Below are 14,564 nucleotides of genomic sequence, written 5' to 3'. Positions count from 1 at the left end.
CCCTGCACAAGTCACTGTACACTTGTCAACCAAAAAGATTCCAGCAACTATTCTGTAAGCTTCTGCTAGAAGAAATACATCTTTCTTACTTATAGATGGGGAACGATGTGGCTTCTACATCAGCAAACACAGTATGTACAGTCATCAATAATTTAATGTTTGGGAAAAGAAAGTGTCTTTTTTTTTTTATGTTTTGTAAAATTTTCCATCTTTTTATTACTTTCATTTCACTGTAAAATCAAGTCACTATCTTGGTGTCAGCAACATTGTTACATAAACCATATGTTTTCCTTATCTGTAATTAATTGAACACTAATTTTTTCATCTTAAAAACAAATTAGATCTTTGTCACAATCATGAGATAGCCAAAAAATTAGATCAGTCTCACTGCAAAATCCAATAGTTTTATTTTTAAAAAAATAAATGGATGGTTGAAAAGTAATACACAATATTCAGGTGGTAAGTAGACTGTAGATGGGTTTTTAAGTTTAAGTTATCAGTTCTAAACAATGTTGTACTGCAAGAACTTCATCTGCCCTGAATTTGATGTTCCATAACTAAGATTTCTATGACAATAGCTCATCTATTACACAATGTTTACAATCACATTGATATTGAATTGTACATTTACAGGCAATGTGTAGGGAAAATTTTATTTAAAGTAAACTTAGACCGTGCATCTAAAACATAGGGTTTACTATACATTTTTTGGAAAGAAAAAAAAACAAAACCAAAAACCACAGTAAATTTTAATTAGGAGGAAACACAAAGATTTCTGTACATTAGACTTTTAATAGATTTGAAAATAGTATTTGATAATTATTATTTGTGATTTGAGCTTATTATTTGCTAGACAAGAAAGAAGAGATCAAGAAGTCATGGCCTTCATTTAGCATTTCTCTTATTAATGAAGGTCCTGGCTGTTACAGATAGCTTCATGATTAAAATGAAATCTTTCTTCTGCACACCACCACTGTGTCTATAAGTAGGCCTGTAGGCTAAAAGTACTGGTATTTAGATGTATAATTTTTCAGACACAGGAAAATTATGAACAGATCATTCCAAGCCTTGTGATTTTTAATCTGATCAGCATTTCAATACACACAACAACAGCAAAGAGTCTGAAAAAGGCCAACAGAGTGACTAACTTCACTCTAACCATCAAGCTTTAGGAAAGGAACACTATCGTATAAGTCACAGATGCTTGAGGAGACAAGGGGAGAGGCAGATTGAACTGATACAGAGGCCACCCTCTTGAACTCTCTTATGCTATGGTATCTGTTTTGTAATTTTCCCACTTGATTCTTGTGTTAATGAAGCTCATTTAAGATAAGCCATATGCCAATAGTTGTCTAATTCTGTCAGCCTACTGACAAGGGAAATAAACACTTCCCTTTTCTCCTCAGTTAAAGTCAAACCAGATTCACTCAGATATTTCGTTTCTGTCACATGAACTAGTCTGTCTTCTCAAATGGTTGTAACACATCAATCCATCTGATAAAGGCCAGTTCAAGGAAGGCAAAGTATGGCACTGTGCTCTTTAATCTGTCAAGGCATATTTTCCTTTGTTTGTGAAATGTTCCAGTATCCTCTGTCAAAGGCAGTTTTTTAATTTCACCCTAACACTCATGTTAATTATTCTGTAAAATATAATTGCCCAAGATAATGCCAGCTGTTAAGTACACACCTCACCTGTCTTACTCTGTTTGACTATAATGCATCTGAAGCTGTTTTGCAAACAGAAAGAGGATGTTGTTTTAGTGGCCAACAGGGGTGAAAAGAAATGAAGATGAAAGCTAGATTCACACTACTTCTTTAAAAATTTTATTTCTTTGCTGCAGGAGTTTTTGCATTTTGATGATAATTTTGATAACACGTATAAATCAAAGAGAAAAGTGGCAGGTTTTTACAATGATCCAAAGCTCCTAGTAATGATTTAAAGAAGAAATTTTACTCTATCTGGAAGATAAGCTTTGTTACAGAAAAAAACCAAAGCTGACTTCAGCAAAGAAACTTCTACACTTTTTATTCAACCCACAATCAACTCCCCTTAGCTGCATTTAATTGGGATCTCCATGTTGGCAGTCAGCACAAAGCGCATTTAGTTTGTCAGATTTTCTGTGGGAAGTCTGATTATGAGAAAAATTTACCTGCCCTGCTCTTGGACAGAACAAGTTTGGCACCTTTTGGTAGGTAACTTGATTTACAAAAGCAGTTTCTGTTTCTGGATCCCATCTTTCATAAAAGCTGGGCAGTGAGTCATCAATGGCTCACTTTTCTGACTCCTGTATATGTAAGACTTAAATCTACATTATGTAGTATGCTTGTTGAATAAACAATTCAGTTACTCAAACTTCCATTTTAATCTATACCAGATTAAATACTCACACCATAATGAATAATTAATTTAAAGGCTTATGAAAGTAATTAATATGATCTAATACTAATGTTTGGTGATCACACTAGCTTGCCTAATAGAAAGCATATAAAAGTATCATTCATGACCTTGAATGAGTTATAATTTATAGTACACTCACTCAGACAGAGAGGCAGTGTAAAACACAGCCCAGACTAATGAGCTGTGCTGCAGCTGGAGAAAGGAGTCAGTAATTAGGTAATTAGGAGGTAATTACCCAGTGGCACAAATGAAGAAAAGGCAACATCAGTGGGACTTGGCTAAAAACGGTTGGAAACTTTTATTCTGAATGTCTTACTAATCCTCTTACTAACATGTGAAGGCTGGGCCCAGTTCCTATGTTACCTTCTGTATTGCTATCCAGATGTCACTTTTTCCATTAGAAATATTAGCCTGGCTTTCTCAGAACCCCCACTTGCATGAAATAAGAAAAAGTGACATCTTGCCCTTAATTAGAGAATTTTACCACATAACAGATCTACTCTGTTGAAGGGTTTTTATAATTCAGGTTAAAGTCCAGAGTGCATGCATTAAAGTCCAAAAAAGTGAATGGCATAGAATAAAGGGGCACATAATGATGCATCTTCATATTTACTGGACAAAATTAGAGGAAACAGAGAAAGTGGAAATATTGAAATAATATCTATTTAGTACAAGGTACACCAGGGGGTATTACACATAAACAGGGTACTATTAAACCATTTTTTTAAAAACCATTTATCAGATAAAATGTATAAATCATCCATAAAGCATTTGGCATGGAATGTATTTAAGCAGACATCACAATGTAGCAATAAAGTGTGTTTTCTAAGGATTGCAATGAAATGCCAGTATGTATTGCACTACAGACTGTATTGCTTGGAAACCTGGGTTATTAGATTTGAATAGTATGCCTTCTGATGAAGTTACATACATCAGAAGGACAACATGAGATGAGCTGATTGTTACCTGCAAGGTAAAGCAAAATCTTTCTAGCCCTGAGGAATCTAGCTGAATAACAGCATTATAACTTCAGGTCACCCCAATTTGAGGACTCAAAAAGTGCTCACATATCCAGTAGGGTGGGAATTGAAAGAACACCTCTTCTTCATGCATTTAATCTACAATTTATTTGGTAGATGGTATCACTAATGGGAGGAGACAATGCATATTCTTGAAGATTCTGAAATATTCTTATGCATTGGCCTTTTAAATATACTATTAGAAAAGAAAAAAAATACTTTTAGTATTATTCAGAATTTGAAAAATTGCCATTTTCAAAGTTTCATATAAGACATCTCAGTAAATAAGTGGTTGGCTTTCATTTTAAAAAAGGTCTCTTAGCACTGAACTGGTTACACACACAAACAAGCATCATAATACTCAATATATGCAGAAACACCAGTTCCTGTTGCTGCCACTAGGTAGTGGATAACAATCCATGTAAGAAAAGTTACTCTTCTTGACAATTTCCGTGTTGCAGGTTATTCTTATTAATCAATTCAATAAATAGTGGTTTGAAATTGAAATTTTATTTTTCATCAGTAGTGTTTATATAAAGAAGGAATACTTCAGCTAGACATTTAAAGCTGAACACTTTAGTATTACTTTATTCTTCACCTATAAAATAAATTATCAGTTGTAACAGCAGAAGTGTCTTCAACCATCTTTCTAGGGACTCTCCAGTCACAAATAACGATACACCATGGGTTCTGTTGTCATTCCAAGTCATTGTAATGGAAAGAACAGGACAAAAGCTCTGATACCAGTGGGAGGTCTGCTATTCTTGGACTCTGTTTTCATTCTGCACTTTCATTTCCAGCTATGGATTCTTCTAAAGAGTGGAGTAAGATCAACAGATTAATTGGGTACACAGACATAATACGTGCCGATTCTCAGCTTGTATAACTTTCTCTTTCAAAAAAACCTGACCTAAATAAAATGGGTAAAAAAAATCCTCATAGAACAAAGTATCATCATGAGTTTTCTCTATTTAACAAAGTGACATGGAAACCTAGGACAAAATCCCAAATTAAGTTCTTATGCTTACCGGTGAGCATATAAAACTTAGGCCTTTACTTTATTTGAAATATGTGAAATCCTTTCTCTTATCCAGGAGAAAAGTAAGGCCTAGATAAAAGAAGAGTTCTTGCTTTCAGAAAGTCATAGACAGCAGATCAAGTACCCGGGAATATTTTTCTACTCATCTACTTAGTTATGAACTCTGAAAGTATTGGCTAGAAGAGCACTGAGGAAGGAATCTGAATGTTTTAAGAAAAATACAAAATGAGGAGGAAAGAGCTTAAATACACTCAGTACATCAATCTTGTACAATTTGCACACATGATGTAAACAAATAATATATTTGGATTCATACAGCTACTCATCCTTGGCTAAGAAGGCTGAGGTGCAGCCAACAAACAGCTTTGCAAATAACACAATGTTTCCTAGAAATTATGTGTTTCTTTGAAAAGATGAGTAATATTCCAAGATGAAAACAATTAGTATTGGACTGGTATCATATTTTTTCCAATACTTTCAAAAGAAATGGAAAACCAAGAAACATACTACAATAAACTTTTAAGAAGAAAAACATGAAAGGAAAATTAATGAAGCTTTTGAGAGCTGAGTTTCTAAATTTGGGTTTCTGAGTCTACAGTAAAGCAGTTGTATATTAGAATTGTTTTTCCAAAGAGCTGAGATCCCAGCATCTATTAAAGCTGACATTTTTTTAAAGTGTGCTCACCTACTTTCACCTGGGCATCTGCTCATAATTCTAAATTCCCATGTTCATTTATTCTGTGGAAAGGAACATTAATGCTTTGAGAATAGTAGAACATTATGAAGAAAGGAAATGCAAAAAGAAAAGACAAATACAGTATGAAAAATACAAAACACAATTTCAAATAAATATTAGATTTCAGCCTTCATCTCTGTACTTTTGGTTAGCAAGGAAAATGATGTTGTTATTTCATTGTATCATAGGATAGTTCTAGTTCTAGCCCCTCTGTATAGGCAAGGACACCTCCTACATGACCAGAGTTCTCAAAACGCCGGGAGGCCTGGTGTTCAACATTTCCACAACTTCTTTGGGCAATTTAAAATTTTGCAGAATACCAGGAGGCAGGATTAAACTTAAGCAAAAGATATTTACAGGTTTATTATTTGACCGTGAAAATATGATAAATCTGATAATCCACCCTTCTCTACTTCGTTGTTTTGTGCTACAGATAAACTGAGCCTTTTGAACAGTCAGCTAGCAGTAAACATCCTGGGAATCACTTCTGTTTCAACAAGAGTTCTTCATCTTGGATGCTAAGTCTTTACTGTTCAAACCAAGCAAAAATTGTCCCTGCTTGACTTGTTTCCTGAGTTTACATTCACAATGATATAATGAGCTCATTCTTTTTGATGAAACTTGTCTCACTGCACTATGGCATTCTTGATGTGAGTATAGTTTTCCTTCAGATCTCTGGGGAATCCCTCTAGAAATATATATAATTTATGCATGTATTTGTATGCCATGAACACAACATAGGGTTTTTGTATTTTAACACTACATACCATAAAACATATGCAATGCATTTATTTTGCTTGAGACATATCTTTCTGTTGAATTGTTGGTTATACACGAAGTCTTGAGGGTTATGCATGGCTTGATTGTTATCTTCTGATATCATGGTTATATCATGGTGCTAAAGTTTCATAAGAAGAAAGGGAAATCACCATTATCCAATGAAATGCATGAGTTGAAGCAAAGCAGAGAACAGATAGTAGTATTCCAGAAAAAGGAACTTGAATAATTCATTTCTATGTGTGAGATTTTCTGGTTTTAAGAACCATGTGTCCCTTAATCCTGTGTAGAAGAGCAGTTCATTCATCTCTCATCCTGCTTGAAGTGTGTGAATCTGTGTTATTTAGCACACTCCCCTTTGTTGTGGTGACATAAGTTAGTTTATTTGGGTCCGTTGATTGGTGGGTTTTCTTCATTTGTGGTAAAGTTTTAAGTTCTTCAGTGCTAGCTTTTTTTTTTTTTTCCTGTATTTTATACATGGAAATTCTAGAAGCACCTTTTTTTTTCTTTCATATACCCCCACTAGATTGCTGCACAATAGCTGCTCAATAGAAGGAAAAAGAAAACCATAAAGGTAGAATGGCCATGAATCTAAGCTCAAAAAAGAGACAGGCACAGCTGAATAAGAACCAGTTATTTATGAAGGGCAAGAGAAAAGCAGTTCTGGGAAAATTTTTATAATTCTTTTTAGAGAAGCATACATTTTCCTACAGCCAGCATTTCCAAGACTGCCTGTCTGCATATTAGGTGACTTCAAAGAGCTGCTTAGCTCAGGCAAGTAGGCTAGGTAACAAGATAGAGAAATTATTGTTATCACAGGCATACTTCTGTCTGCACAGTAAAATTTTGTTCAGACAAAAATACAGTAAACTCTGAAAACAAACATATTATGGCTACATGCATGTGCTTGCCTGACTACATAAAAAAAATTTTAAAGGGTTAAAATTAGTGACATTCAATATCAGAGGAAGACATAAACCAGATAAAAGAATACTTATCCTTAGTAGCATAATGGCTTAGATCAGCTGCCAGATGAATGACTGCTGGTCTTGAACAATTCAAAGGAAAAAATCAAATTTTATAAAGGCAAAGGAAAGCCCTTATAAAATGCAAAGTCTTATTTGGCTGACCAAAACTGACCTAATCATTCCAGGGTTTGGGACTATTCCTGTTAAGTTCTTACACCATATATTGTCCCTAGCTTGTGCTTTCTGGATTGTCACTGTCAAAATAATTATCTCACATACTGACAGATAATGATTTAGTACAAATCGTTCAACCTCTCACCAATTTTCAGTTGAACATGAAGCATTAAGTGCCTAGGGAATACTAATAGGTATAAAATGTTACCCATCATCCTTTCAGTAATACTAGCTATTTTGAACAACTCAAACCCGCATCTCTTTCTCTACAATAAATATAACCTCTAAATACAATTTGGAAGAGTTCAGTAACCCCAAACCAGTATATTATCATTATCACCTAAATTTTCAGGCTTCCTTTAATAACTCCTGGTTCATTAGGCAGTGGTACTGACTAGGAAAAGCCTAACAATTGTCTGTGCAAGGGACAGGTGTGCCAGGATCTGATCCAACAGCATGCAAGACATTCCCCAGGGATGAAGAGCTAGATTGCTACCTTCTGCTCTATAGTAATTTCCTCAGCCTTTTTTTTTTTTTTTTTTTTTTTTTTTTTTTTTTTTGCCTCTTCTGTAAGCAACATGAATCTGTTGCTGAAATGAACCCAAAACACGGCACTTGCACATCTGCCACTGGGGAGGAGATGTGAGAATTAACATGTGGCAGATGTTACTTATGTTGCTTAATGCATTATTGGAAGGTGTTCAAATATAGAGGCGGTAAACTATCATATGGAATACAGTAGAACAGAATACATGTGGCAGCAACACTGAGGAAAGTGCAATTGTGTGGCAAGATTTGTGTTTTGGCTTTTTTTTTCCCTTCCCTCACAAAAATGTTTCCCCCAGTTTAATGATCTCAGTCTCTCTATTAACCTTAGAAGAAATTATTGTGTTATTGTGAAGTCTTTTTCCTCTTTTTATGACCTCATCTAAACACAAAACTTTGAATGCCTTGTCTTTTTCTTTCTTTTCTTTTCTCTCTTTTCTCTCCTTTCTCTCCTTTCTCTCTTTTTTTTTTTTTTTTTTTTTTCCTAGGCTCATGTGGAAATTTGCTCCCTTAATGTGGTGTTTAATGGAGCTATTTTACTGCTTCCTTTAATATGTTTATGGTTTGTTCTGATATGTAGATAGATTAATAGAACTGAGGGCCTGAGCTGACCTCCAGGTCACCTATCTAATCTGACTTCCTGCATATCATGAGCCATGAAGGTTATGTCTACATCTTACAATGCAGCATGATGAAGAGATGCCTGAGCTAACTCCAGAAACATAAATATTTTTGTCACATCATTATGAAATTCCTCCTGGGTTGATTAGCTCAGTTGGAGCACTACATAACATAGCTATACCACTGCTGGATACAAGCTAACATTTCTGCATGAGACCCCAAGGACACCCCAGCTTAACATATTTCAGCAAGGAGTTGCTTGAGTTATGTTGGCAAACCCTCAGTTTCACGTAGTTTCTGATGTTTGGGACAAGCTAAAGATAATACTGAATATATATGCTTTTTAAAAATACACCCTTGCACATAATTTATAATTTGTGTGTTTTGTAATCTAATATTATATATAAGTGAAAAATTAGGATACGAAAGCCTATCTTAAGCATACAGCTAGAAAAGTCTTGACATACATGAAGACAAGGTGATAAGCAAAATATGTAATTTTTTCTTGTGTTTTAAAAATTTTACATGGCAATATGCAGGAGTTTCTAAGACTACTACAGCCATGCAAAACTGCATGCTGTACAAAAACAGAGACTGATTCTCCCTTCCTTCAGGATCTTGGTCTTTATTTGCTTGTTGAAAATAAAATGCAGAATGCTTCCACTGATAAAAGTTAACCTTAAGGCTGTTTGAGATTGGTCCATGGGAAAGATGTGAAACAGAAGATCTCTTATTTGATCATTACACCATATGTTCCCAGATAATGAATCTAAGAGACTTCATTCCTGAGCAGCTTGAAGAAAATGTGGCAGCAGTGTGACCTTTCATTACAGTCCCTATAGATTTTATTCATATTCCTGGTATGTATTCAAGTGTGTTAATTTTCCAGCTAAGATACTTCAAACAGATCAATCTAAAAACAAGAAAACAAGATAATGCTCAGGCTTTCACAGGCTCACTCTGCATTAAAGAGCTAGATATACAAGAATCATAACAGCAGGATAGTCACTGTTTTGACATGAACAATGATAGTAAATTGTGCAAGTTGTACCAAATGATACCTCATCTTATAGCTTCGCTTGGTTGTTTCACTGAATGAACTTCTTCTATGAAGTCCTTCTCAGTACTTTGTATGATTTAGTCCCTAGTGAAGTGGCTCCCTCTGGCTACTTCACTACTTTAGAGTGAATGTATAGTGGGCTAAAACCATATGGTTCATGTTTCAATAGAAACACTTCTGTTTCTATATACAGACTAGCAGGGTGAATGTTGACTTTTATTATGCAGATGCAAAAACGTGCTATTGTTTTGATTTTGACGATCCTTCCTCTATTATCCTCTTAAGTTCATGACCATCTATAAGTTTCACACTGAAAAGCAGTGATATGAATGTAAGAAGTCACTCCACTTTTCATCAGATTCCACTTAAGGCAATATTCATCTTACCATTGGTAGCTCTAATATGCAGGGTAATAAAAGGGATTTATGAGCCACCAAACTGTTACAAATGCACGTGTAAGAATCTGCAAATGAATCACAAGCATGAGTTGGAAGTAACTACAGTGTGAGCCTGGTTTTAAATGCATCAGTTTCTCTTTGGCTCCTTATTCATAACAAATGTATTTGATCGCTGAATAGAAAATAAATTTGTTTTCAAAAAGAAACAAAATCTCTGTGAATGAAATACACTAACAAAAGAGGAAACTGTGGAGCTGGTTATTCTTCAGTTGCTTCTGTTGTCTCTGACATGCCATTTTCTTTCTGACTTTCAATAACTGTGTCTTTTTTTGTCAGCTGAAATTATATCCTAAACACCTGTTCTCCTTCTGATCAACCATCAGTGCAAGGATCTCGGCAGCGGCTCTTTGAGATATGTATTGACACAACTGAGCAAGAAGCTCAGTTATCCACAGTCATTTTCCTAAGCTTGGGAATGTACAATAAAATGTATTTTCTGATATAATTCATATTAAGTGGTATGTTATGAACTTTATTCAATATTATTGTGTGTGGCATCAGATTTCCTTGCTTCTCTCTTGAACTTTAAAAGTGGTTTTTTTCATTTCTTTAAAGAAGAGAGAAAGTGACCAACACTGTAGTTTATGAAAAAAACAGGGGAAAATATACTGACACTGTCTCAGACCTCCCCTATGAGTTCACAGTGGGATCAGAGTTAGCTGGTTCAAATACAGGCCATTAACAAAGAATAATAAAAAAAGGAAAAAACAGGTGCTTTTTCATCACTCTTTTCACAATAATAATATTAGTTGTAACTTGAGAAAGTATAAAAACAGAGGGCAGAAAGTGTTAGGATTTTTATTACCAGAGACATAGGAACATAAGTCCAAAATTTTAGATTTCTTACTCATGTTGATGCAACTTAAACCAGCACCTCTTTTTTAAAGCCTCCCTTTAATCAAAAATTCAGCCTGTGGGCAAGCATCTATAATGATGCTACAGACAACTATAACTTCTGCTGTTCATCTGAATTCAGTGTTTCTGCTGTAAACAAAGCTCTGCTACTATGTCAGGTTAGCTTGTTCACCTGTTTTCCAAGCCAACAAGACCAGGCTTATCTCTGAGAACCAATTTTGAGCACGAATCCTCCTACTTCCCCTTTTCTCCTCATAGCAGTTTCCCTGATTGAAAAATTAGTTGGGCTTGATTACTGAAAGAGGCAAAACATAAGATTAAAAGTAGATTGCATGGATACTTGAGGTGCTTTGGCTTGTGTGTGGTCTTGATTCCTACATCTGAGCATAGACAGATACACTCCTTTGGACACATACAGAATGAAACGGTGGTTTCTGCCATGGAAATACTGTGGTATTTTATACCGTTGGATTTGGCTGCAAGTTTTTACTTCCAGCATGTGGAGGTTTTTTTTATTTACCACAATCAATTAGATATTTTTAATGTTAGCTGTATATAATCAGACTTTTTTACAGCTTTAACGTTCTTTAACGTCACAGTTTGGAAGCTGTGTATCTTTATAGTTGGTGACATTTTCTATAAACATTTATTCTGTTGATAGAAAATCTCACATTCTGCAGCACAGTATGAAGTATGTAGTGAAAATAAAGAGATGGTCCATTTCAAACAAACAGAAGAAAGACAAGGGAGTAGATATTTAGTGTCTTGGTCCATCTGCCATTTGAAGACAGAGAATGTCTGTTTCTTGTCAGTTTGCAATAGGAAGCAAAGCAGGATGTAGGAGCTGCTGCAGTGTGGAGGAAAAGGGCACACCAAACATCATTCATGTCAAGCCCATTGATCCATGATTCCTTATCCTTTAAATCTTTGCATATCCATACCATTTAGCTTTTGTCTACATGGACATAACATCTAGCTTCCAAGCTCACAGTCAGTTTTCAAAAACTTCTAATTTACATCCTGAATGTGTAACTAGTCATCTTCTACACCTATTCGCATAACTAATAAAAATCTTAATGATGTTCATAACTTCATTTCATGTGTTAAGTCAATGATGTCTCCATAAAGTAACAGGAAAAAGATCTCTTAGAAATAAAATATACAAAACAGTCAGGAGAAGTATTTCTGAAGCTTTTCTAACTATATTTTCATTAGATGATTGTTTTGCTTATACTTCTTTCATTATGCACTACAGTATTTTCTAACTGTAGTCTCAGAGGTCATCTGAGATCTCAGTCTCAGATGCATCACCAGTAAAATTTCCAGGCTTATTTTAGTGCATTTCTGGGCTACTGTGATCTTTTTTGAGAAGATTCATAGAAATACAGAATGCTTCAGCTGGAAGAGAACATAAAGATAGCCCAGTTGACCTTCATGGACAGAGAGACCTTCCATTGGACCAGGCTGCTCAAAGACCCATCCATCCTGGCCTTGAACATTTTCAGGGAGGGAGCAGCCACATCTCCCCTAGGCAACCCATTCCAGTGTCTCACCGTGTTCACAATAAAGACTTTTTTCCTAATACCTAACATAAATCTCTCCTCTTCAAGTTTTAAGCCATTATCCCTTGAGCTATCGCTACATAACCCTATAAAAAGTCTCTCCATATATTATTATTATGCATATATGGAGAGAAGGTTTTTGGAAGCAGATATAAATTCTACGGTCTTCCAGTAAGATGAGAGGAAACTAATCATTGAGGATGTGCAGCTATAGAAAAAACAGACCTAAAGGTGTCAGCATTTTCTCCAAGAACAAAGTTGGGAATTTGGGTCCCTTAAATAGTATGTGAGGAACACAGTGCAAAAAATGCTCATGATATAAGTTTGCATATATGGAATTGGCCACCCTTAGTGCTTTTCATGTTAGTAGAATGCTACTTCTAATAACAGTATGTTCTTCCTTAGAATTTGAATTCAGGTCAATTTCTATACTCCTTCCATTAAACAATTTGAGCACTGAATTTGAGCTCTGGTGTAGTGTTCCTGTGAAGATGAAGCTAAAGGTTGAGACTCATAATTTCCAAATATAGAAAAGTTTCCTTTTCCATGCAGTGTTATTTCTTGTCAATGCAAGGCGTGTAACATGCCTTTTAGAATATGAAAGTGGCTGAAGACACACACACACAGCATATAGCTAATACTGTGTGCTGTAACATAAGTGTATTTCACTTATGCAGGACTACGCCTGTAAAACAAACAAAAATATATCCCATAAGCTAATTTTTACTTTTCCCTTCCAGGAAACAGAAAGGAAAACTAAACTTCCTTCTTGCCTTTTTTCCAGGTAATCTACCTCAGAAGACTCATCCACACATAAGAACTTGCAGCATAAGACACAAATGTTACCTTCACTTGCATAACAGAGTTGACCTTGCACTAGATTGTGTATGCATAAATGGAGAATACAAAACCTTGCTTGTCTTCACTTCCCAGCAATGAGTGCACTAAGCATTATTTCTTCATACCTTGCTTCCTTCACACTCTTAGACAATTACACATGCAACAGAACTGTCAATGAAGAATACATTTTGCAAACTTCATGGAAGCTACCATTGGAGGAAAAGAGTAACAGGAAAAAGAAACTCCTCAGATCCAAGCCTCTAAATATATAAATATATGCAGTCAGGAGACAACCTTGCATGGTTCAACTTGTTTAGGTACTCACTCAGTAAATAGTTCTACAGCTGAATTAAAGTTACATTTACTTTCTCAAGAAGCTACAAAGGTTTAGATTAAGGCCTTATTCAAATACTATTAATGGGATAAATTCTTGTCTTACAAATCCTTTCTGTGACCAGAAGGGTGCATTGTCTACACATATTTAACTACTGCAAAACTTGAGTCTATGAAGACTGGTACCATGTACCATGGGTGTAGTCTAGCTAAGTATTTTGGTGTTGAAATACTGCCATAAGAAATTCATCTTTTGACTGCCTGCTGTAACAGTTCATACCCTCATTTGGAAAGCATTTTTGCACCCTATTCACCAAACAGAAAATCCTGCATCAATGCAGTACAATTGTAAACAGAAAAATTTCAAGAGTTTCACACAAGGAATCTGACTGTAAAAGTTTATGGTACTGCCGAAGTTCCTGTTGATGTCATGTTGACAACCAGTTGACTTCCTCAGAATCTGGTGCTAGTACACTTGATTAGGTCAATGATGACTGGATACCAGTACTCTAAGAATGGGAAGAATACTGGCTTGCTGCAAGGAAACAAGCCAAGAAGCTTTAGGGCAATAGATCTTAGAACAAACACCTCAGAACTAAAAAAGCACAAACAACAAACAACAACAACAAAAAAAACCAAACAAACAAACACACAAACAAAAAAAAAACCAAAACAAAAAACCCCAAAATGCAAACAACATAAAAACAAAAAAACCCCAACACTGACTGTAGGCAATGTCCAGCAGGTAACTAGCTCATTGCTGAAAGGAAATGAAGCAAATAGGAACATTTCATGAAGAAATCTGGTAGCTTCGAAGGTAAGATATAAAAAAATTTCATGACATGGTTTCTGCAGAATGTCCCTGCAAATGCTGGTGAGATTCATTATTAGTTGCTTACATGCTGTCAGAGGCATCCACACCATTCACATTCTGTAACTGGACCAAAAAGATTTTGTAGAATTCAAAGAATACAGAATTGGTTCAAAGACAAACTGAATTGTTAATGTTATTTTCAGCTCAGCTATTATTTTTTATTTAATACATGTTAAAGTCAACTGATATCCAGTGCAAGGCTGCTGTCCATTTTCCTTAAAAAATTTTTTCTCAGGATTTTAACACAGCTGTTCAAACTGATTTCTTCCTAAAACCCAAATATAAAAAGGAAATTAATATAGAA

At 35.2% G+C, this 14,564-nt stretch overlaps 1 long non-coding RNA gene across 1 annotated transcript in view; it reads right to left on the bottom strand.

Annotated features, from left to right (window-relative positions):
• Positions 1-2,631: 2,631 nt before the first annotated feature.
• The window catches only part of LOC139789520 (uncharacterized), a 70,404-nt gene continuing 58,471 nt past the window's right edge, over positions 2,632-14,564 (bottom strand). The window contains exon 3 of the long non-coding RNA XR_011723189.1: positions 2,632-4,229. This is a non-coding gene — a long non-coding RNA (uncharacterized lncRNA). The remainder of the gene's footprint in view (positions 4,230-14,564) is intronic.

This window comes from Heliangelus exortis, chromosome Z (genome assembly GCF_036169615.1).
Source record: "Heliangelus exortis chromosome Z, bHelExo1.hap1, whole genome shotgun sequence".
Taxonomy (NCBI): Eukaryota; Metazoa; Chordata; class Aves; order Apodiformes; family Trochilidae; genus Heliangelus; species Heliangelus exortis.
Note: the sequence above shows the minus strand (reverse complement) of the source record. Positions and strands in the feature narration are given on the sequence as shown.